The following is a 22291-nucleotide window of genomic DNA, read 5'->3' on the forward strand; positions in this document are numbered from 1 at the left end:
CAGCTCCCTACTTCAAATATGGCATTTTAAAAACTATCATGAAGCTTTGTTATGACAGGACATCTCTGCACTCTTTTATACTTATTTAGATGGGTATATTTAGTTACCATCAAGATTCCTCTTCTGTCCTGTTTTCATTGTATTTACTGTTTTCATTCTATTTTCTGTTTTGAAAAGCAATACATTTTCACTGGGAAGAGTAGAGGCTGCTCCTCCTACCAGATCCTCATTTTTCCACATCTCCTTTTACTCAGTATTTTACCACCTTCATGGCCCATCTGTCACATTCCCACATCTGTACCTGTTCTGTACAGGGGTTTACTGGGTTCCTTTATGTTTCAAGAAAACAGGCTTTGGAAAAGTCTGTTTCCTTCCAGAAGCAGTTGCCCAAACCAGCCTTGTGCTAGGGCTCTTGTATGAGAACTGACAGAACTGACAGCTGCTTGTAAGGAAAAAAAAAAAAAAAAAAGAAAAAGAAAGAGGAAAAAGTGAACTATGCCAAAAATTTCACTTTCCACATGGAGTAAAATGCCTGTTTTACATGAAGTATTGCTTTTAACTATTCCTTGTTCAACCAGCCCCTTGGTCTTTTAATAATGTAGAGATTTGGATTACATCCCCTTGATGAGTATTGACTGAGCCTGTTGTGTCCTTTCCCAGGCGGCATGTGTGAAAGTAGTGTTAGCTAAATGTTCTAGTAAGGTGCTAGAGAAAGGGAGCCCCGGGTCCCTTCCAAATGCCTGGCCACCGTGATTATTAACTCTTTCTCTGTTTCAACAGGCAATTGGTATATGGGAAGTTAACTTCCCGAGCGCAGCTGCATACTGCAGGAAGAGCCTGGAGCTTCCCAAGCGTTTGAGCAGTTGCTGCTTTACAGCTGCTATTCAGACACAGAAATAAGAGAGTGTTATGCTGCAGCTTTCCTTTTCCTAGTCAAGGTATAAACAGACCTTTTAAGAATTACAAATGCAGCCCTCAAATTTAATCAGTCTCACACTGTTTATGTTGAGCTTCAGATCATGGTCTCCCTTCTATGTTTATGTTGATTAATGGTTGATACTGTGCTGTGGACCTCTCTCTGGCTTTGACTAAATGCACAGAGACAGCCAGCTCCAGCCAGCCTGTGCTTCCTGCAGCTGAGCAAGGAGGAAGAGAACAGAGCCTTAACCCTGCTTCCCACACGTTCTCCCCACCTCTCAGTCCTTGGAGTGGCCGGTGCCCACCGGAGTGACTCAGAGCAGGCGCACCTACTGGTGCAGTTGCCAAAGAGCTGTCCTGGCAGCCTGCACTCGGGAGCACCTCGTTTTGCTCCTCCCTTGGTGCTGGGGTCACCGGAGGCACAGCGTCTCCTGGGGTGGCTCTTCCTCAGCTGGGATTTCCCTCTAGACGGGGGATCTTCTGCTTGGACACCAATTTGTTGGCCTCGCCTCTCGCACTAGAGGCGATGTTCAGGGTATGTGGTAGTGGTCTCTGCCTCATGGCTTTTACACATTTGAAGATGCAGCAGTGCTCCAGGCATATCTCTGGTGTGGTAATGGGGCTGTGTGCCTCAGTCATTTCCAATACAGTCTCTGTGGAGAGGGGCTGGAGGGAGAGGGGACAGGAGCACAGTGGGTGGAGCAGGAATGTCAGAGTGAAAGAAGCAAGCTCATTCCACTCAGGTCTTCCGTGATGGCAAAAGGGCGGTCCCAGGCTGCAAGTTGTGAAACCGTCTGATCCATCACTGACTAATGTTACATGAATTTCAGAATGTGTGGCAAAACATAATATATGGCTTATAAGCGGTTTAAAGGTGGTTGTGGGGTGGGGGGGATTATGATACTTCTGAATAGGTGAGGGGCTTTGTATATTGCATGTATTTTCCCATGGAATTTGCAGACTTGCCACGAAGTGTATTTAGGCACTTCCCAGGTTCTTGGTGATGTGGTATTGCTCACATTTACACCTCCCCTGTTTTTCATGGCACTTGTGTTATTCTAAGAGGTCCTACAGTTGAGAGCACATGGGGATTGGAATGTTTTGACTCCCACATCTTCTGTAGGAAGCAAATTGTTTTATTCCAGGGCGTTGCATTGAGTAGGCACCAGTGAAAGATCCAGGAATGACGGAAGAAGAAAAGAGAGGCTGGTGCCAGGTGTCTGCAGCAAATTGGTTGGGATAATCAGCTAGAGGGCACCAATGAATATTTCTTCTTCAGGCTGTTAAATTAGGCCATGTGGACTGCCAGCGTATATAGATACATGAGAGAAATGTGAGGGCTTTGCAAAACAGTTGTTCTAAAAATAATTTTGGTGTTATTTTTGATAATGTTATCACAGATGAAGAAAATGAGGTAGATATTTGTAGTCTGGGACATTTCTTTCTCCTGCTTTACAGGGTAAACACTATAAATCCTTGAGTGTTTGTTTGGCTAGGTAATGCTTTCCAAAAGTATGTCAATGAAGTAGGCATTGGAATCATAAAATACTTTCCAATATTTAGATTTTAAATATGCACTAGAAAGTCATTAACTTTTAGACTCCTAAGCACCAAAATAGCTTCTGAAAAGGGGGATTGGAGGTTAAACTCAGTTAATTAAAAAACCCTAAGATTTTAGTATTACCAAAAATGCAGAGTCAGTGTTTTGCCATCAGCAGTTTTAGTTGTCTCACTTATAGCCTACTAAGTCTGGTTGCTGGGAGGGCATGCAAAGGCTCCTGAAACTGTTGAAGGAGGCAGTATAGCGAGATTACCCGCTCACTGGTTAATTTAGGGGATTTTGGTTTAAACTTCATATTAATGCCAAAAAATAAAAATAAATGCAGTTGCACAGAATCATGGAGCAGTTTAGGCTAGAAGGTGTCTCTGTGGGCCATCTTTCTAGCCCCTGCTCAAAGCAGGTAGGTATATGGTACATAGTTTTGCATGTCATTGATAACTTGCTTTTACATAGTTTTGATTTATGTGAGAAACTATTCAGGGTTTTTTTTTAGTAGTGAAGAGGCAATTGCCAAGAGGGGTAAAAATGAAGCCAGAATTATTTTGCAAAGAAGTTTATCCAGACAGCGTTGAAGCATCACCGAAATATCCCACACCATTTCACATATATTTATAATTTTTTTTAGAACAAACATTTCTCTTGGGTGGCACCAAGGACTCAGTTTGAACATTTGTGAATCAATTTTGAATTGTTCCTTTCATTGCTGGCTAATAATCAGAAGGAATTGGTAAATAGTAAAAGCAAAGGCTATATATACAGCATTTTATAGCCAGTGGTTCTGTTTAGACTTAATCCCTATAATGCAGTATTAAAATTTACAAAACAGCTTGTAATTGCAGTAGCTTATTTAAACCAGCTATTTGTGGTTATGTCTGCTGAGGAACTTAAACTTCAACGTTCCCTAGCCGTCTAATAGCAGCAAATTGACTGCGGGTCTCTTGTAAGAATATCTAAATGTAGGCTGTTGAATAATCCCTTTGGGGGCCCTGTAACTATTTTTGTGCCTGGATATGCGTCATCAGTGGGTATTTTCTCTGGTGACTAGCTTACATCAGTAGGTCTCCTACCATACACTCTATCAGTGAGTGACTTATGATTGATGGGAGTCACGGCTGCTGTTTAGCTTTTATCTGTGACCTCAAATAATGGACAACAGGAATTTCCAGGCTGTTAAATTCCTTGAATGACTGAAGGCACGGGATGTTTCTGCTGATAAATGCAGGTAGTACAGAGATACTCAGTGTTCATCGGGGGCTGAGGCGGGGAGGAAGGAGAGGGGGGTTCCTCGGCTGCAAGGCGGTGAATCCGGCTCCGACGTGTAGCCGTACGGCACGCTTCCCGGCGTCTGGAGAAGCGGCTGCGCCGGAGCAATGCCGAGCGACCGTGATGCTCTGATGAACTCTCCCGAGCTCTCCAGCCGTACGTGTCTGCCGGTGGCAGTGAGTGGCTGATCTGTAAGGCAGTTTGTCAGTCTGTGTTGTCCCAGGGAGGCGCAGTTTGCAGCTCTTGAGGAGGGAAGTGCTGTGGAATTTTCAGCTGCAGCCTGGTTGTTTTTTTAACCCTTTTTTTTACTGCCGATAGTCAGTGAGTGGATCTGATGGGGTGCTTAACCCAGGTGCTATCTGGGCTAAATCTGAAGGTGCAGTAGGTTGCGAGGTTTCAAGGTTAAGTTGACCTGCCACAGTGACCCACTGAGCATGTGGTCATAGTTCATTGCCTGGTGTTCAGTACTTTGTAGTATGAAAATAAGTACTGCAGATACTAAGTTATCCCCTCTTTCTCCTTTAACTGTGTCTTTCTGTCAGAAGCTAACATGCGAAATGGGGCTTCAAGGCAGCTACGATATTTTTGTGAGTGCTACCTGTGATGAGCCCTACAGCGAGGCACTTTGTCATTTCTTGGTCTTCCCCCCCTGTTCTTTCTATGTCTCCTGGGCTCAGTTGCTTTGGTACAGCTGTGATAGGAAACAGATCAGCTCTCTGTGAACTCAAACTTAAAGTCTCTTAAGCCCTTCTGGCAATCAGGGAGTGAAAATGACATGGATGCTCTCAGTGTGATTTGATTGATGATCAAAAAAAGTCCTTAATGCTGTTTATTGTGCGGCATTGTTTGGCTGAGGGAGGATAGCAGCTGGATCCAAATTCCTCCTCACCACTTCTTCCTCTTGGCAGGTGGCCCTCTGCATGGGCTCGGCTTGCAAATTCTCATGCGGGTCTTACTTATATGAGTGCCTACTATTGTTTTTCACTCAGGTGACAGCAGACTGGGTTTTGTGCAAGATTTTGAGACTTGAAAACTTTCAGAGGGAGAACAGGAGCTTCGTTTTAACTTGCCTGTGTTTCTCCTCCTCCGCATGTACTAGCCCAGAGGTCGCAGTTAATGAATGAAACCAGGCTTCCTGCAGAAGGCAGTTAACCCATCTCTGTGCGTTTGTTGACCCAGTGCTTACATAAAGCTGCCTTCAGTAGCAATGCATGTGCTGTCATAGTGCGGATGCCCTCGCTCTGAGCAATGCAGGTTATGTATACCTTTACATTCCTTGCAGACAGGTGCCTGGTCCAACATGTGCACTGGGTCTGAAGCAAGTTTCCTCACCTGCTGTCTGGCTAGTTGAGTGCTGGTTAAGGATTGCATTCAATAGAAGTAGTTGGAAGAGAAGTGGCAATTAAAAATAGGCTTGGAATATCAAGGGAGAGGAGGGAATGAAAAGGGTTTTGTTGAACTGTGGTTTGCAAGTATACTCTGGCTTTGCTTCTATATTTTTATTTTAGTTTTCAGTCACTTCAGTAAGACTTTGCAATTCATCACAAACTGGTTATGTAATATAAAAATCTATAAAAAGGTAAGCACAAAAAGCTTTATGAATCTAGAATAATCTGCATCAAAATTCAGTGAGTTTCAGGCTACTGTGCTTAGAAAATGTTAAACTTGCTAACTGGCTAATGTTGCTGTATATATTACTTGCTATAGGTTTCTAGGAATCATTATGCCCAGTTTGGCTAACGTTGACCTCATTTGCCCCCAGTTTTAAGGGGATTGTATTTCAGAGTATTGATAGTATTTTAGGGTAGCTTTCATTTACTGTTTTTGTGCGAGAGCACAGCATCACCAGCCTTCCAGAAAGACTATGTCGGGCTTTCAAAACATTTCAGAAAGGGTTGTCATTTGCTAGGAAAAAGTGTTGGCAAGTTGTCTGCTATTTCCTGATGCTTGGCACTGGGGCTGTCTGCGAGGGCGAGGGATAAAGTCCAAACTGACATGTGGCTGTGTGTGTAGGTACCTCCCTGTGTGCTGTGACAGAGGTGTCATGCTGGGGACAAACTAATTTAGGTGCTGACCCTGCAGTGAAGTCACGCCAGGTGGATGCCTGGGTCCATGTGCCTGTGCTCTATTCACTTCAGTGCCTAAGTGCAGGCACCAAGTTCTGCTTGCACAGCTTGCATTGAGGAATGATGACTGCTGTGGTTAAAGCGTTGTTTTTCCGGAAGAGCCTTCGCCTGTTCGGTGGCCAGCGTTAAAATCTTGTCTGTCTCCCTGGACAATGGCTAACCAGGTATTTCATCTTGAAAGTTAAAATAATAAGATGCTGTGAGCAAGAGATGCTGCACATTCCCTGCAAGTCAAAGCATCTGCTGCTGCATCTTGTAATATCTACACCAGCAAACCTCTCCCTCCTCCAGCGAAGTGTGTTGGTGTTTCAGTGTGCTACTAGTTCCCAGTGGGCACAGGACTGTAATTACCATGCTTGGGAGGCGGAAACGGAGACTGAATCTGACATGGGAATATCAGGGGCTTCATTCTGAAATTTTTTTAAGATTAAATACAGTTTATTTCTCTCCTGCCTGTTAAAGCTATTAGTGTGTGCTCTGTACGGCAGCTGTAGTGTCAGATATTTGTTGAGGGTCATAACAATGTTACTGGTATTTAACAGTTTTGTATCATTTTGTCGAAGTACTCTCAGTGCTTGAATTCTCTTGAAAAGAACGAGGTGGCCTGGGATGGGAAGAGCAGCAAAGGTAATGCGTAGCTCACCCTGCTCATGGACATCCCTTCTGAGAGCACCATTTTGTTTGAAGAGTGACTGTATGGAGCAGCCAGTGCTGCTCAGCCATTAACAAATCTTTAACACAACTAGAGATATATTGCTACCAGGAACTGTATAAAAGTTGTAAAAGTATTCTGAAATGTGAGGCAAAGGAGTGATTTCAGTACTTCAGGCCATATGGTATCTTTTCATTGTGTTAGTTCAAAATCATCGTATTATAGTCCTAAATAGTAGACCCCTGAAGGTGATCTTTGTGTTTCCATAAAATCCCATTGAAATTATTGTGCCAGTTCCTAGATACTGGGAAACTCCAATTTTGGTCAGACTGAGTGAGGAATGGCTTGGATAGTTTAATTGGTTTGTTTTGGGTTTTGTTTGTCCAGGTATTGTGAAGGAAATACGGGTTAGCCATTGCCTCATTTAGACATTATTTTGCTGCAGGGAAGAATAAGGAGTTACTCATAAATGTTGTTGATGTTTGTAGTGAGTGGAGGAATCAAAAGCAAAGAGGAAGAAAAGCAATGCACTGAAATGGCATTTAGGGGTCTGGTTTACTGGTGCGCTTGGCAGTGTTAGGTTAACAGTTGGACGCAATGATCTTTAAGGTCTTTTCCGACTTGAATGATTTTATGGCTATATGATTGTGAAATAGTAGAAGGAAAATACAGCATGAAAAAAGTTGGAAAAGTGAAAAAAAAGATACTGGTATTTCAATTTTGTTGTATTTAATTTTTTTAAATCTAATTGATAAGATAAATGAAGAGCCTTCTACCCTTTTGATGCTAATGTGTGCAATAACATGAATGAATGGGGTCAGATAACACTTCAGCTCATCCTGCACACTCTGGGCCTGATGACCTTGGTCCTGAAACCTTTGCTCATCAGCTCAGCCGTTCCTGTAAACAGTCGGTGACTTTCATGAGACTGTTGGGGGTCCAGGACCAGGCTGTCAGTAAGTTAATAGATTTGTAAATGTTACCCTGGCATGGGGCTAGTTTGAAAGGAATCCACCCATTTGTTTGCACATGGGGAAGAAGAGAGAAAGCATATATTGCAGGTGGAGCCGCTATACTTTAGCAGATACGAAGGAACCTTCTTTATGTCAGTAGACTGGCACCAACTCCTGTGCACTGTGGCAAAGTCTTTTCTTTGTCTCCTGTTTTGTTTCCAGTGTATACACAGTGAGGTAATTCCTGTAGGGATTTTTGCTCTTGGCAGTTTTTCTCTTCAGTGCCACAAAGTGAGCATTTTTCCTGCAGGACCTCAAACAGCTCAACAAGTGGTGTGCTGCCAGTGACTCAGTGCAGACTCTCTGTCCATCTGCTCACAGCCACGAGCGCTCCCTACCAGCCTCCTATTTTCAGATGCAAAGCTGTACGTGAATCCTGAGATAGGAGAGGGTAAAGGACAGGGTTATCCTGGGTAAGGATTCCATGAAAGAGGCCTTGTACCCCAAAGAGACAGTGAGGGAAGAAGGTCACTTCCAACTGAGGTTAAAACTTTCCGGAGTCAGATTCTGGCCCTTCACGGGGTGTTCAGGTTGACTTGGAAACTTTGCGTAAAGGAGGTGAGAAAGAAATGCCACAGGCTGGTATCCCCGGGAGCCTCGATAATGTCAGGACACCTGACAGTACAGCGGTACTTTAAAAATATCACTGTCATGAAGGATTTACATGATAGTGCAATAGCTAATAACATGAGTGCAGTACAAGGCACCAACTCAAGATTGATGAGTTTGCCAGGCATCTGGAGTTTCATGTTGTGACTTTGTCCCTCTTCAGGCAGGCCTTTAGCATTGAGGAGTTTTTCAGGAGCTCATCCAGCCTTTCTTTTTCTCAAGCACAATTGCCAGTTGCTACCCTGCTGGTTAGAAATAATAACAACTAAGTTGAAAAATTTGATGTCTTACCAGGTAGTCATTTTGATTTCACAAACTTATTCCATCATTCTCAAGGATGGACTCTGCCGCTTTCCTTCTTGTACACTTTTTTATACTTGTAGGCAGTGAAGTGAATGTACTTTTGGGGATTGCTTTGCATGCTGCCTATGACCGTCTTTATTTGGGGACAGAGGAGATATAAAGTCATTCTGTGAGGTTCTGACATCTGCTGTCCCTTGCGTGAGAGCTAGCATGTCAATCTGCAGTGTGAAACTCCTTCCCTCCTACTCCAGGGAATTGCATTTACGTATAAAATGGCCAGCAGGAATCCTAATCTGAAAGTCTGTAATTTGGGAATGAGAAAGAAATGAGGTTATGACAACTAGGAGACACAAAACTCTTTAAACCCCCTTTCCCTAATTGGCAGGGAGAGGTAATAGTAACCAAATTTTCTTAGTGTAACCGAATCATTGAGCGTCACATTTAATAAAGAGAAGAGGAACCTTTGAGATTGCTTTGCTAGTACATCTCCATCCTCCATAAGGCTCAGGGCTATGTGCTGATGAAATATAGCATGTCTTTAAATGTGAATGGTGGTGATTTTTCACCCTTTGACTCTTTACCAGGAGCTCAGGTCTCATTCCACCACAAAGCTGCTGCTGGTTACAGAGGAAGCGAGGTTGCAAGTCAGAAGGTCAGTTGCTCTTTTTAGTTTAGCATTTTCTACCTTGTTTGCTATCAAATTAGATATCACAGTGTTGAAAGCATCAAAGCCAAGATCACCGAGAAGGGAATAGCAGTCTCAAAGAGGTGTAAATGAGTAAAATAGTGCAAATGAGAAAAAGGAGTATGAGGTTAACTGCCAGGAAGAAAAAGCCTTGCTCCAGTGAAGGTCTGTTCTCCTGATGGAAAACCAGAAGAGCTGCTGAGTTTGAGTGACTCAAGAGTGACCTGGGAAAAACACTGTAGAATACACTACATAGATTTTTCTTATTTGGGTATGAGATGATCTAATAGACTTTGGCCATTTCCTTTTAAATCTAATTTCTGGGATTCTGTGATCACTTTTTAAAAAGGTCATTTTTTTGCCTGAAATCTCCCTGAAATTTTTTGGCGCAGTTTACCGTAAAGGGAGGCATTTTGCAGAAATCCAACATGGTGGTATTTTGAAGACACTAAACATATTTTTCATGGCTATATCTTGCCCTTACCCCATTGTAAAATCCCCAGAATACTTGATGAGAGTTTTGCATTAAAATTGTATGGTATTTATATCCAGGTACTCTTCAGAGGCCTGAGTCATATCAGAGTAGCCAGAGAAGCCAGCTCATTAAAGCTACAGTTTGGCTTCACAGGAAATAATAGTCATGCCTACCATACTGTAACTAAAATATTCAGACACATGAATCTTTTTCTTGGCTTCCTATAAAAATGTCATTTGTAGCTTTATTTTGTTTATTCTGGTTTGACTATAATATAAACAAGAGTTTATTAAAGCATTAGCTCTAAGTTGCAGTTCTTTCTTGAGAATGCAAAGGCTTACAAAAAATATTATTGAAACTGCAGGACAAAACCACATATTAAAAGAAAAATGAATAATGGGTCTGTTTTCATACGGATTTTTTAAGAAGTACAGCTTGTAGTTGAACTAAATGTGCTATTTCTTCCACTGCAGCCAGGAAGACCTCATAGACTTTTGACAGCGCCGCCAAAAAATTAATGCTTCAGTTGTTTAAAAGATACCAAAAGCTTGTTTGACAATTGTAATCTCTTCCAGGAATTCCCTTTCCCATTTTCCCTCCCTATAAAAACTGATAACATGATGCTTATATGGCAGAAACAGAAAATCAGAGGTATGACACAAAGCGTTGTGCATTCTTTCCAGCCTCACGAGATGAGGCACGACATCTCCACAGCAGGCTAGGAAATGTGAGCACTCCACTGTGTAAGCAGCGTTTGCTTCGAGGATTAGCTGTGTGCCAAGACAGTGCAGATTTAAATGTTTTCTGAGCCAGTTATGAGTTTTTACATAACATGGCAGCCAACAGGAGAGCTTTTGGAGGTGGCTGGGTAGGAATTTGAAGCATTGACCAAGAAAGACAAAAAGAAAGAAAGCAGAGAAATACACTGCATATGCCAGCATCAGTTGACACGGCAAAGCTGAAGGCAAGGATAAGCAGGACCAGCTGGGCTTCTCTTGGAATTTCTGCCCTCACTTTTACATGCAACAAGATGTCACAAACTGAAGTGAGATGCAGCTTGAACTTTTGTTCTGAAGTGTATCAAAAAGGCACTACTGAAACGTGAACTTAAAGGTCAGAGTAGTTCCCTTTTCTGTAACAAATTCTCAGGACAGTTGTTAATACTACTCTGTCTTGTAAGGCTGATCTTTAATAGTATTCACTCATACGTAATATGAAATATATAGTATTACTGTGGTTGTGGTGAGGAGCGGTTTGTTCTTCTCTAATGATAGAAAGGAGATTTTATGTTAGGAAGAGTGAGATAATTAAAGAGGTTGCCAGTAAAAAAGCCACTATGTTTGCAGAGGGTGCCCTTGTGATCAGCAAATGCCAATTAGAGAAATGTCACTTTATGTGTACGATGGGTTATTACTGGACAAACAGTTGTACAGTTATGTGCTGGGTCAGAAGGGCAAGTTACTTTTGCCTCATAGCCATTATTTTAAAGCAAAAACAACTATCAGGCACACAAATATCAGGCATTGCAGAAGGGGAAAAGTAAAATAATGACTTTGAAAATGCAGGCTAAAGAGGAAAAAAAAAAAAAAGTCGGTGTGACAAGCCTTGATGTTCCAGGATGTAATTTTTATCCTGTCTGCACTATATGGTTTAGAGTCATCATCTTTATCTAATGGAGAAGTGAACACTTCCTTCTGCCACTAAAATAAAGTTAATATGCTGTTATGTTGTTCTGATGCTTGGAAATGGGAAGGGAAGAAATATTTCTTTCAATTACCTTTTTTGATACTCAAGTGTTTTTAATCCACGAGCCTTTGTAAATGAGTTTGTATACTTCCTTCCGTTGTACTAGCAAGACCTGGTATCACCAGTACACCCTGCTCTCAGTTCTTATGTGGTTCTGTCTGACTTCAGTACATGGATTAAAGGGAAGTTCTGCGAGTGACTTGGTGCAGGAGATGGCCTTGGGTGTTTATTACGCGCACCTGTTTGTAGGTGTTCTACTTGGTATTTTGTTTTGCATGTTTTACCTGAAGCTTTGTTAGACTCAAGTCTAAAGAGGCAGAAGGCTCTGTAGATGCTGTGGCCATCTCGTGTATGTACAGGATAGGTGTGCTATATGTGGATTTGTGAGTTTTGCTCTGAGGCTGTCAGGTTTGTCTTCCTTTATGATGTGGTTGCCATCTGTGCTTTTGCTGGCTTTGTTCCGGGTCATAAGAAAGAGCACACTTCAGCAGAGCTTATGTTATCGTCGGTGGCCTGAACCTTTGTGCTCACTTGACCTCATACCTCTAGGAAGCTCAGCTGGCAAATGTAGCACAGACCTTTGCGGCAACACGCTCTGGGGTGCGTGGGTTGCCGTGTAGGTTGGCCTGCTTCCATATATGCTGAGGTATTTTCACTGACATGCTCTTTTCACAGGTTTGAAATTGCTGCGGCTTTAAAGTACCAGCTTTCCCTAAAGAGGAAGCACTGCGCTCGCCCAAGGACCTGCGCGAACCCAGTGTCTGCTGGGGCAGGATGGGGTGGCAGAAGTTAAACGGAGAGTGTTAGTTTGAAAAATCTTGTGAGGTCACCATTCTTTTAAATTGGTTTACACAGATGGCTGTCTGGTTTGTTGCTTTGTCCTTGCTTAATAGTAACTGTTTATGGAAAAATGAATTGCTGTGCAGAAGGAGGTCCAAAAGCTCATGCTGTTGTTTCCCTCGCTGAAGATCTTCATGTTATTATGGGCATGCAAAAATTTGGCCTGAAACTGAGATTAATTATGAAGCACACAGTGAATAATTAACTGTTTGACTTGTTCCTAAGCTGTGTAGTCACCGGGTTAGAAATGATTTCCCAAACTGCAGGAGATAAGAGAAGGTTATTCCTGGTTTCACAGTGTCTGTATTGTTAGGGCTTTGTGCTGTCTGTACTCTGACATCAGCTGATACCTATGCAAGCCAGGTCCAGCTTCTCATCCAAACCACTTCCTGGGGTTTTCTTGGGTAATGGCAGTGATTCAGAAAACACCGCAGTGTCTCAGGAAGCTGTTTCTTACATGTTGCACCCAGACTGTGTGACCGGAAAGAGATGAGATTGTTAAGAAAGTTTTGATCTTAAAAATACCCACTTTTTTTTTGTTTGTTCTGCATTCATATTTAGATGTGCATTGCTTGGCTTGTGTCCTACTGACCTGTTTGTTCGTAGACTCAATGTATGTATTGTGTAAGATGTAGGAACATGATGTGAGGCCCGAGCCTGAGGCCAGCCTTCAGGTAAAGATGCTGACTTTGCATCCACAATTGTTCCTACGTGACAAAAAAAAACCCCAAGAAATCGAATTTTTTTTTTTTTTTTTTTTAAGGAAATAAAATCTAAATCATGGTACTCTGCACTTTTGCAGGACTGTCTACTTAAGAAGCTGAGAGGGAGGTAGAAACTTTGATGAAGCCTCTGTTCTGTGAGGTGGGTATGTGTTTTTATTACTATTTTGAAAAAGCATAGAAAATTGAAACCATTTGCCCCATGTCCAGATTCAGAGCTACTTAGAGCCATGAATAGAGTCCAGAAGTTTTCTGCCACAGCACGTGTTCTGATCAATATGTACAAACGCCCTCCTCAGGAAGGAAGTGATGAGTTTTTGCATTCTGTTAGCATTTGAAGTGGCTCTTTTAATTTTCAGTTTCCGACTAATGGAATAAGTAAATCTCAGATACTTTTCCTCCACTGTCCTGCTCTTGTTGCATTGTAGGAAGAGATAAAAATCCATGAAAGACAGTCAGTGGAACTCCAACGTGTCTGCTGGATCCAGGCCAAACATAATCTGGGGTGCAGAAATGTTCGGTGTGTTTCTTGTGAGACCCCGCTTGGAGTACTGTGTGCAGTTCTAGTGTTCTCAACATAAGAAGGACCAGAGAAGGGCCATGAGGATGATCAGGGGACTGGAGCACCTCCCATATGAAGACAGGCTGAGAAAGTTGGGGCTGTTCAGCCTGGAGAAGAGAAGGCTGCGTGGAGACCTCATAGCAGCCTTCCAGTATCTGAAGGGGGGCTACAGGGATGCCGGGGCGGGACTCTTCATTAGGGACTGTAGTGACAGGACAAGGGGTAACGGGTTAAAACTTAAACAGGGGAAGTTCAGGTCAGATATAAGGAAGAAGTTCTTTACTGTGATGAAGTAAAGGTGATGATGGTGGTGAAGCACTGGAGCAGGTTGCCCAAAGGAGTGGTAAAAGCTTCATCCCTGGCAATGTTCATGTTGCTCTGAGCAACCTGGTCTAGTGGAAGATGTTCCCCTCATGGTAGGGGGGTTAAAACTAGATGATCTTAAGGTCCTTTTCAACCCAAACCATTCTATGATTCTGTGATTCTATTACTTATTTATTTTAGCATTTTGTCATGGTCAGATGCACCAAAAGTCTTTAATAAATCCCTTCCACACTAAGACTTGCCCCTCAGGTTCGCAGACCCATAAGGGCTGGATAATTTGAATAAGTCTGAGAAGTGAAACTGAACATTCATAGGTGCAGTGACTACAGGCAGCAAAACTAGTGAATCCTTCTCATTTTGATAGCTTTTGTCATTATGAGATATTGTCAGCTGCACTTGCCCTCTGCATGAGCAACTCGGACGTGGACCCTCAGAGCTTCTGTGCACTGGGCTGGTGGCCCACTCCTGCTTCTGGGGCACTTGTTTTGTCAGTGACCTGGAAAAACTCACTCCTGGGTTCTTGGTTATTTGCACCAGTTTCCCTTTTAGGTTTGGGAGGTAAACTCTGTGAGTGAGCTTCTGCCTCCTGCTTCATGACGTCAGGATCGTGGACTTGTGGCAAGGAATAAGTCAGGGTTGGAAGGTGTCTCTTTAAGGATTTGGGCTTTTCTTTAAACTGGTGTTTGCCTTTAAAAGCCTTTTTTGAATAAATTACTCTGACAGTAAGTACCAGAATAGATATTGATAAAATATGAATTTATGCATGCCAGCATTTATCTCTTTTGTGTCTATTCACAAATACATACTGAAAATTGACTCTAGCTCCATATGGCTCCCAATCTCTTCCCTCCCCCGGCTGTCAGCTTCCCCTTACCTGGATGAATAAAAGGGAGCAGAATGCTGGCCCAGGTGGGTGTACCAGAAAAGTTATATTCCAAATGTTTTTCTGTGGGACATCGCTGTGGCTCTCAAGTGCCTGTCCTTTCACGTGGAAAACACATTAACAATACAATGCATTTTGGTGTCAATCTTAACTTCACACTCTGAAAAAGGAATGAAAATACTCAGAGGGTGAGTGCCGATTGCACCTATGTGCAGATTTACTTTCTGGCTGACAGAGCCTGTGCAAAAGTTTTTTGTTGCTTTAGCAGCTTTTCAGTACACATTGTAGCTATTCATTAAAATAACTTACTTTGATTTTTTTAATGTCAAGCACTGGAACAGTCTGCGCAGGAAAGTGGTTGAGTCACCACCCCGGCGGTATTTGAAAGAAGTGTAGATATGGCACTTAGGGGCATGGATTTTGAAGTGCTGGGTTAATGATTGGACTTTACAACCTTAAGGGTCTTTTCCAACCTAAAAGATTCTGTGATTAATCTGAAATTCAGACTTCGTTGGATTAGACACGACAGGCCTACTTTTAATTGGGGTGTTAGAAAGTTGAGATACCTTCACCCCAACACCTTCCATTTTCTGAACAAGAACACCATTTGTTTTGCTCAGTTCTGAAGCATTTAAGTTCAAAGCCTATGGTGAGATTGGTAATACATCATTTGATTAAAATTATGCGCATCCATTGCTGTAGAGTAAGATATGGTAAGATCTTTGGGAGGAAATCGCACATTTCTTCTGCCTTAATGCACCCAGAGGAAGGTGCAGGTTTCCCATGTCACTGCAAGGTGCGTGGTGGGACGGCACAGGTTTGCTGCCTCACTCCCTGCTCTGCACTGCTGGAAAACCCACCCCAGTCACTTCAGCGCTTTGTTGGGAACAGATTTCTCAGAGTCTCCAAAATGGGAAAGTTAATGAGCCAGTATTAGGTTGTTGCCATAAATCAGTGATTCCATTATTACACCATCACCTCTGCTTCTGGGGCCACGTGGGTGGGCAGCTGTGTGGTTATCTTCTGTTGCTGATGCTCTAGTCAGCTGGTAAGGGAGCTGAAATGGTAACAGATGATTTGGAGGTTTCTTTGGGGAACCCTTTGATTCCTTTCTGCCGTGGCTTGGGAATCATAGAATCATAGAACAGTTAGAGTTGGAAAGGACCTTAAGATCATCTAGTTCTAACCCCCCTCCCATGGGCAAGGGCACCTTCCACTAGACCAGGTTGATCAAGGTCCTGTCCACCCTGCCCTTGAACATTGTCAGGGATGTAGCATTCACAGCTTTCTTGGGCAGCCTGTGCCAGTGTCTTACCACTCTCACAGTAAACAATTTCTTCCTTATATCTAGCCTAAATCTCCTCTGTTGAAGTTTGAACCCGTTGCCTCTTGTCCTATCACTACAGTCCCTGAAGAGTTGTCCCTCTCCAGCATCCTTGTAGGCCCCCTTCATATAGTAGAAGGCTGCTATGAGAAACCAAACATGAGGCCACAGCTTTCTGCTTAATGCTGGAGCATTAAGATCTGTTGTGAAATTCAGAGCAGTTAGGTCGAGTTTTAAAGATACCTAAGGAGCTAAACAGAGAGAGCAACAGCTAAGGAGGAATAGAAGACCAAACTGGTTGGAAGAACATTTAAATGGCAGAAGGTTCCGAAATACTTTACCTCTGCTCTAAACTGGGACAAACCTTTGGCAACTGTTATAAAGTAAGATGTCTTACTTCAGAACATTTTAAATGTTACTTCAGTTTTATTTTGTATAAAGATACTTCGATGGCATGAAGGCATTTCAACTCATCATCTAGCAAGACGTGTCTTGTTAAATGATAATTTGCTGGGTAGCACAACAGTACTGTTAAGCTGTTAGTATTAACGTAGCTTGCTGTATCACAGGACCTATTACTTTTATTAAACTTCATTTAAACCAGGGACAAGATTCCCGTTTTTTTTTTTATGGCACTTTTCACTTCTATCAAGTTGAAATGGTTTTCTTTCAGGAAATTCTTTCAGTGTGAAAAGTTGGGATGAGTTACACACTTTTACAACTTTTACCAATTCTTAGTATGCAGTTTCATTTTTCAAAATGGTGAAATGTTCCTTCTTTTATTGTCTATAAACCCCATAAATCCCTATAATTGCATATTTATGACTGCATAGGATTTCAGCACAGATAGGCTGACTTTTCATTTCTGTGAGAATGTTTACAATTGAACAGTCTCAGGAATAAAACTGCAGCTTTTTTACATATATGTTCTGCGAATATAGAAGTTGCACACACTCTGAGCCATGAACCAAAAGCTTCAGATTTAGCCAGCAGAGAGGAAGGAATTTGTCTGCTCTACAGCAAAAGGAAGTATTTGCTGTGTTATTGTAGTACATGGCCTTTTGCCATCGTTGATAAAGTATTTAAGGGTTGTGCACCCAAAGTCTGCTGCCCTCTTGACCCATCATCCATCACCGGCTGTAGATGAGGTAGATGAGACGCAGCTCCATAGGACAGCCATTGTTTCAGCCCTGCACAGCTCCTCTGAGAACGGAAGCTGCAGACAAAGCAGCTCCCTATGATTCACAGTGCTGCTCAGTGTCCTGGTGTTTTCCCTTTTACCTATACCTTTTCTGGCCCAGCTCTGTGCTGTCCGAGGTGGACACAAGCATGAGGAAGCAGAAGGTTTGATTCATTCATCTGTGAATGAGACGAGCATCTGGGATTTTTTTCACCTGTGTTAAAAAGGAAAATCAGAGACAGTTACCACAGCACTGTGCCTTGGCAGTATATTTAGATTTATTTCCCTTTTGAGTATTCAACACTTGATAGATGATACTTAAAACACTGAATTGCCCTTCGTTTTTCTAGTGCACTGTGAATTGCCCACTCTTTTTATTTCTCCCCTTTCTGAAAGCAGTTGTGGTTACAGAGATGCCAGCATCCCCAGTAAGTATGCTAAGAATGTACAGTTATACTTTATACTGCAAAATTAACAGACAGGAATAGTCACACCAAACCAGATTCAGCTCCCAGATGGGAAAGCGTCTCCTCTAGCCCAAATTTTAATGACTTCTTTACAAGAGAAAGTTTCACCAATATAGCATGCAGTGTGATTTAAAACAACTGCTGTCGTCTGTCTAAGTTGGTGACAGGTAACTTGTAGAAAATAGTGTGGTTTCTTTGTTTTTAATAACCAACTATGGTTTGGAAATGTCTGGGCATGGAGGTAGGTTAAGTCTCCTCTTAGTATCTTCAACTCTTTAAATTTAAATAGATTATTTAATTTATCAATTGTACTTCCCTGAGCACTGGTTTTAAGTGAAAACCAGGGCCTGATTCTTACTTGATTTATTACATATGCTATTATCTTAGCTTTGTGAATTTAGTTATAATTTACATTCCTGTAAGTGACAGAGGAATAAGTCCTAGATGCCTTAACAAAAATATGAGAAGAGCTAACTTCGCTTGTTGCAGTGTGTGGTGCTGATGGCATGAAATACTCTTAGACAGTCATTTCTGTCTCCTAACTAGGAAGGGTCTGCTTACGAAATGATGAAATCCATGGTCTTTGATGACTTGCCTGTGCCAGCTGGAATACCATGGGAGGTTTCAGCCCCCTGCAGATTTTAACAGTGGCGGTGTTATGATGCAATGAGGCAGTTTTACAATCTGTTTAAAAGAAGGGAAATGGTCTTGCACTTCTTGTGAGCACTTTACCTAAGAGATGCTGAAATCTGACTTCTCCTCAGAACCTCTTTAGGTCTCTGTTGTGAAGCCCAGTGAGATATGCAAGTGCTAATAAGGAGCATTTGGATAGAAGTACACAATTCTCTGTAGTTGTACCAGACACTGTAAATACCCTTATGTCCCAGTCATTGCAGGTGCTCAGACACTGCAGAGATACTTTAGATGGGATTACTTTGTGCTGTTGTCCAGTTCACAGTATTTCTAGTTTTCAGTGCACTGTACTACTCTATTCCTGTTTATAAATCTTTTAAGTGTGCACATTAAAAAAGTAATTAAATTGTCATTATAATTTATAGTATGCCTGAAGTCAATCACCTAATTAAACGGAAAGAGCAGAGAGCTAGTAGGTTTGTAAGCATTTATTAAGTACTACAGTATTAATTATGCAGGACTTTTGAACCAAGCAAAAGAAGAAAGAATGGAAACAGCAATCTAAAAAGACTTTCCATTGCTGCCCTTCTCAATTTAATAATGTGACACACCCCAGCCCCTAGTTGCCAGGACAGTACTAATACTTTCTTTTTGTTAATTTTTAATGAAATTATGATGAAGGTTTTTTAATGACAATCACTTGGAACATTTTCCTGTAATGTTTTTGAAAGAATAAGAATGTCTCCATGCATGGGTCTGTAAATACACGAGTAGAATTGGAAGATCCATTTAGTTATGGTTTGAGGTGGACTGTATAGAAACAGACTCTTGGTCATCACTCCTCAGGGTCTCAGGCGGGGAGCAGAGCCTATGCTGGTCCTAGAAAAAGGGCTTGGGGGGCAGTGGAAGGGGGCGCTGTGCCTAAAAGAGTAGGCTCTGATCGGCAGTGGAAGGGTGGTGGGGATGGGTAGGGACACACCGTGGTCCTAACGTTTGCTCTTTCTTTCCAACCTTTTTCCCACCCCTAGTCTCTTGGCTGAAGGTGGAGAGTGTGAGCTGCTAGCTGCCTCTGCAGGGAGCAGGGTCAGGAGGAGGCTCTGCAAGGTGGCAGGTTGTGGTTTGGAGCCTAAGAAATGGAAATATATACTAGTGAGCTTGTGAAACAAAGCTGTCTTACTGTGTTTGGTTTATATTTTGCTGCATCAGATGAACTGCCTCAATACAAAAAGGTGATGAGGATGGAACAGAAACCTTAAATTTAGCATTTCTTCTTTTTTCTTAGATTTTAAAATATGTAGAACAGTGATAACACACTGAAATAGACTTACCTGCATTGTGTCTTGTTTCTGGGGTTTTCATCTCAGCCTCAGTGGAGTTTACATGTGGATGTTAGACACTGACACATCTCTTTTTGATAGCAGAGGAGTCTGATCCTGCAGTCCAGGCTTCAAGCTCTGGTTATACTGCAGTAGCCCAAGGGCTTTAGGGAAGAGGGCAAGTCAGCAGGCAAACAGTCAGCTGCCAGGAGCATCTCGGAGGTCTCTGGTCTTGCACTAATCCATCAGCCTGTAGCAAGCAGGGCCTTTTGGTGCTTGGGGGATGCAAATGCAGCCAGTAAGCAAACAGCTGTAATAAACCAGGATGAAGACCAGTAAGGGTTTTGAACAGAATTCAGGTTATACTTTGCAACTCAGTTAGATGTTGATGCTAAGGGCTAAATTGAAATCCTGGGAAATGAACACCTTTGGTTTTTTCCTACAAGAACTTGCAGCAACAAAAGCCTCTCTCCTAGTTCACCAGAGGGGAGGCCTTTTAAAACACCTTTAGAACAGAGGTCTTAAAAAAACAAAAGATGGCCAAAAAACCTTCTGTATGAATGGGCCGAAGGTGTTAGAGACTTACCTACTTGTACTGTCATTATCAAATTGATGTGTCATGTTTGGAACCTTACTGCACAAGTATCAGTTTATCTTGCAGTATGCTAAATAGGAATTCATTTGGCAATACGTAATTGCAACATAAGGGCAACATTTGAAAATCGGACCTGACTTATCTGGAAACTGGAGAACCAGTTCAATAGCTCTTTTTCTGTAAGAAACTGAGATTGTGTGATTGGAATATAAATCCCTGCTGAAGGCCATTTCTTTCACAGCCTTTAATAGGCTGCACTGAATTGACAGCAAAAGCAACAGAAAAGCTAGAGCGAGCAATCAAGAGAAATTACTGTGTATAGGTTTTTCATTTATACAGCAAGCATGTAATCTATTTGGCCATGAGCACTGCAGTGTTCTGTATCATCTTCTTTCGTTCAAGGATGCAGGCGATTGTACGCTAAGGCCTGATCCAGCATTTCAGATTGCAGCAGCCTGTCTCCTTGTCCTGTGCACCTGCTGAGACACAGGCTTGCATGCCTTGCTGCAGGGAGACCTGTGGTTACCATGCTTAATCTGTTTATTACTGTAATTACTGTTTCAAAAAGATATAATTGGGATCCCCTTTACAACAAAGACAGTGTTTTACCTTATATGGAGCAAATCACATTATTGACAGCTCTTCATCCCAGAACTCATAATAAGCCTATAATGAGCACAGTCATTATGCTTCAGGTTAGCACTGCAGCAGCATTATATAAGGAATGTAACTTGACATTTGTCTGGGGGAAAAAATAACATGATACATGCATATATAAAAAAGGTGGTGGCCTCACCAAGGTCTCAGATGACATAATACTGGTTGGGTTATACAATCATTTTATGGTCAGTAAGCCCGTCTTCTGGGCTGCATATTGCAGAATGTAATGCTTGTCTGTTTGTATTGGACTTTACTGCTATCTCTTTAATGTAAAAATTGCTTGTGCCGTGCTATTGTTGGCCATGTTTTCAGCTTCTCAAACTGGCCATAGGCAGGGGCAGCCCCAGCAGCAGTGTCCTCTCTTTGTTCAAACAGTGAAAAACTAGAAAACCCTAACCTTCCTTGTGTTGATTCTGAAAACAAGCTGGATGAGTACTATATTGCAGCTGTTTGAAGCAACTGTGGAGCAAGCTGTTTGGATACTCACTGCTAATTTTTTTGTCAAAAAAGAGAAAAATACATCTCCTCTTCATGTGTGAGACCCCTTTATTTACCACTTTCTTTAGGCATGTATTTTCATTGGGAAATTGACTTGTTTTATATTACAGGCAAATAATTGATTTAAAGTCCTAGATTCTACTTCAGGCAAATAATTGATTTCAAGTCTCAGATTCTACGTCAGTGCATGTGCGTTATGGTACAATGATACACTAGGTGAATATTGTACTTTAAATCCACGACTGTGTAAATATTTGTGAGTGCTCAGGTATTGAAACTGGTGCAGTTGTTCTGTCATGGATGGGGAACTTGACCACCCAAGTCTGTCCTTCTGGGTTGCTCAGAAATCACTCAGAGGGGTCTGCGTTAGGCGCTGGTAGAGTTTGCATGGGTGGGTGTTTGGTAGAACATGCCCTGCACGCTTAGTGTGTGACTCCAGGCAGCTCAGCCGAAGACTTTATAAGCATGAACAGGCCACCAGCTTCTCCTGTGCTCCTGGACCTCCTCTGTGTTGGGAGCACAGAGGTGTCACAGTCATTGATATGTATCAGGTGAAGGGTAATCAGAATATATGGTGCCCTTGCCATGACTGCATCCCAACCAGCCTATCAGAAGCAGCTTTTAAGTTCCTACTACTAGAACTTCGTGTAGCCTCGGCAGCCTTCAGGTGCTCTGTGTAATTGCTCAGGTAATCTTGGAGCTGATGTGTGGCTTTGCTCCTAGCAATGCCTAATGGAGGTGACATACATTTATATGAGGAGGTAACACTCCTTGTTCAAGTTCAGGTAGAAGCTCCCTGGAATTACAGAGCATATCCTGAAGAACAGCAGTATTAAATTACAGTTATCTCATTAATGGGCATATTGATCTTGTATGTGTGATTTCTCAAGGTGTTTCTTGGGATACCAATGTTAAATTGAAAGAACAAATGCCACT

The 22291-nt window shown here is 42.2% G+C and overlaps 1 protein-coding gene across 5 annotated transcripts in view; it reads left to right on the forward strand.

Annotated features, from left to right (window-relative positions):
• The window catches only part of HIVEP2 (HIVEP zinc finger 2), a 103907-nt gene that overhangs the window by 14800 nt on the left and 66816 nt on the right, over positions 1–22291 (forward strand). For 3 of the 5 annotated variants that reach the window (XM_057406955.1, XM_057406963.1, XM_057406929.1), the window contains exon 2: positions 12994–13055. The gene's annotated coding sequence lies outside the window, so the exon portion shown is untranslated. Of the gene's footprint in view, positions 1–12993; positions 13060–22291 lie in introns of those variants that run through there. The other 2 variants (XM_057406936.1, XM_057406945.1) reach the window with 2 other exon arrangements.

Source organism: Pezoporus wallicus, unplaced genomic scaffold, assembly GCF_028554395.1.
Source record: "Pezoporus wallicus isolate ANWC-B61680 ecotype Strahan unplaced genomic scaffold, APGP_CSIRO_Pwel_v1 contig_3817, whole genome shotgun sequence".
Taxonomy (NCBI): Eukaryota; Metazoa; Chordata; class Aves; order Psittaciformes; family Psittacidae; genus Pezoporus; species Pezoporus wallicus.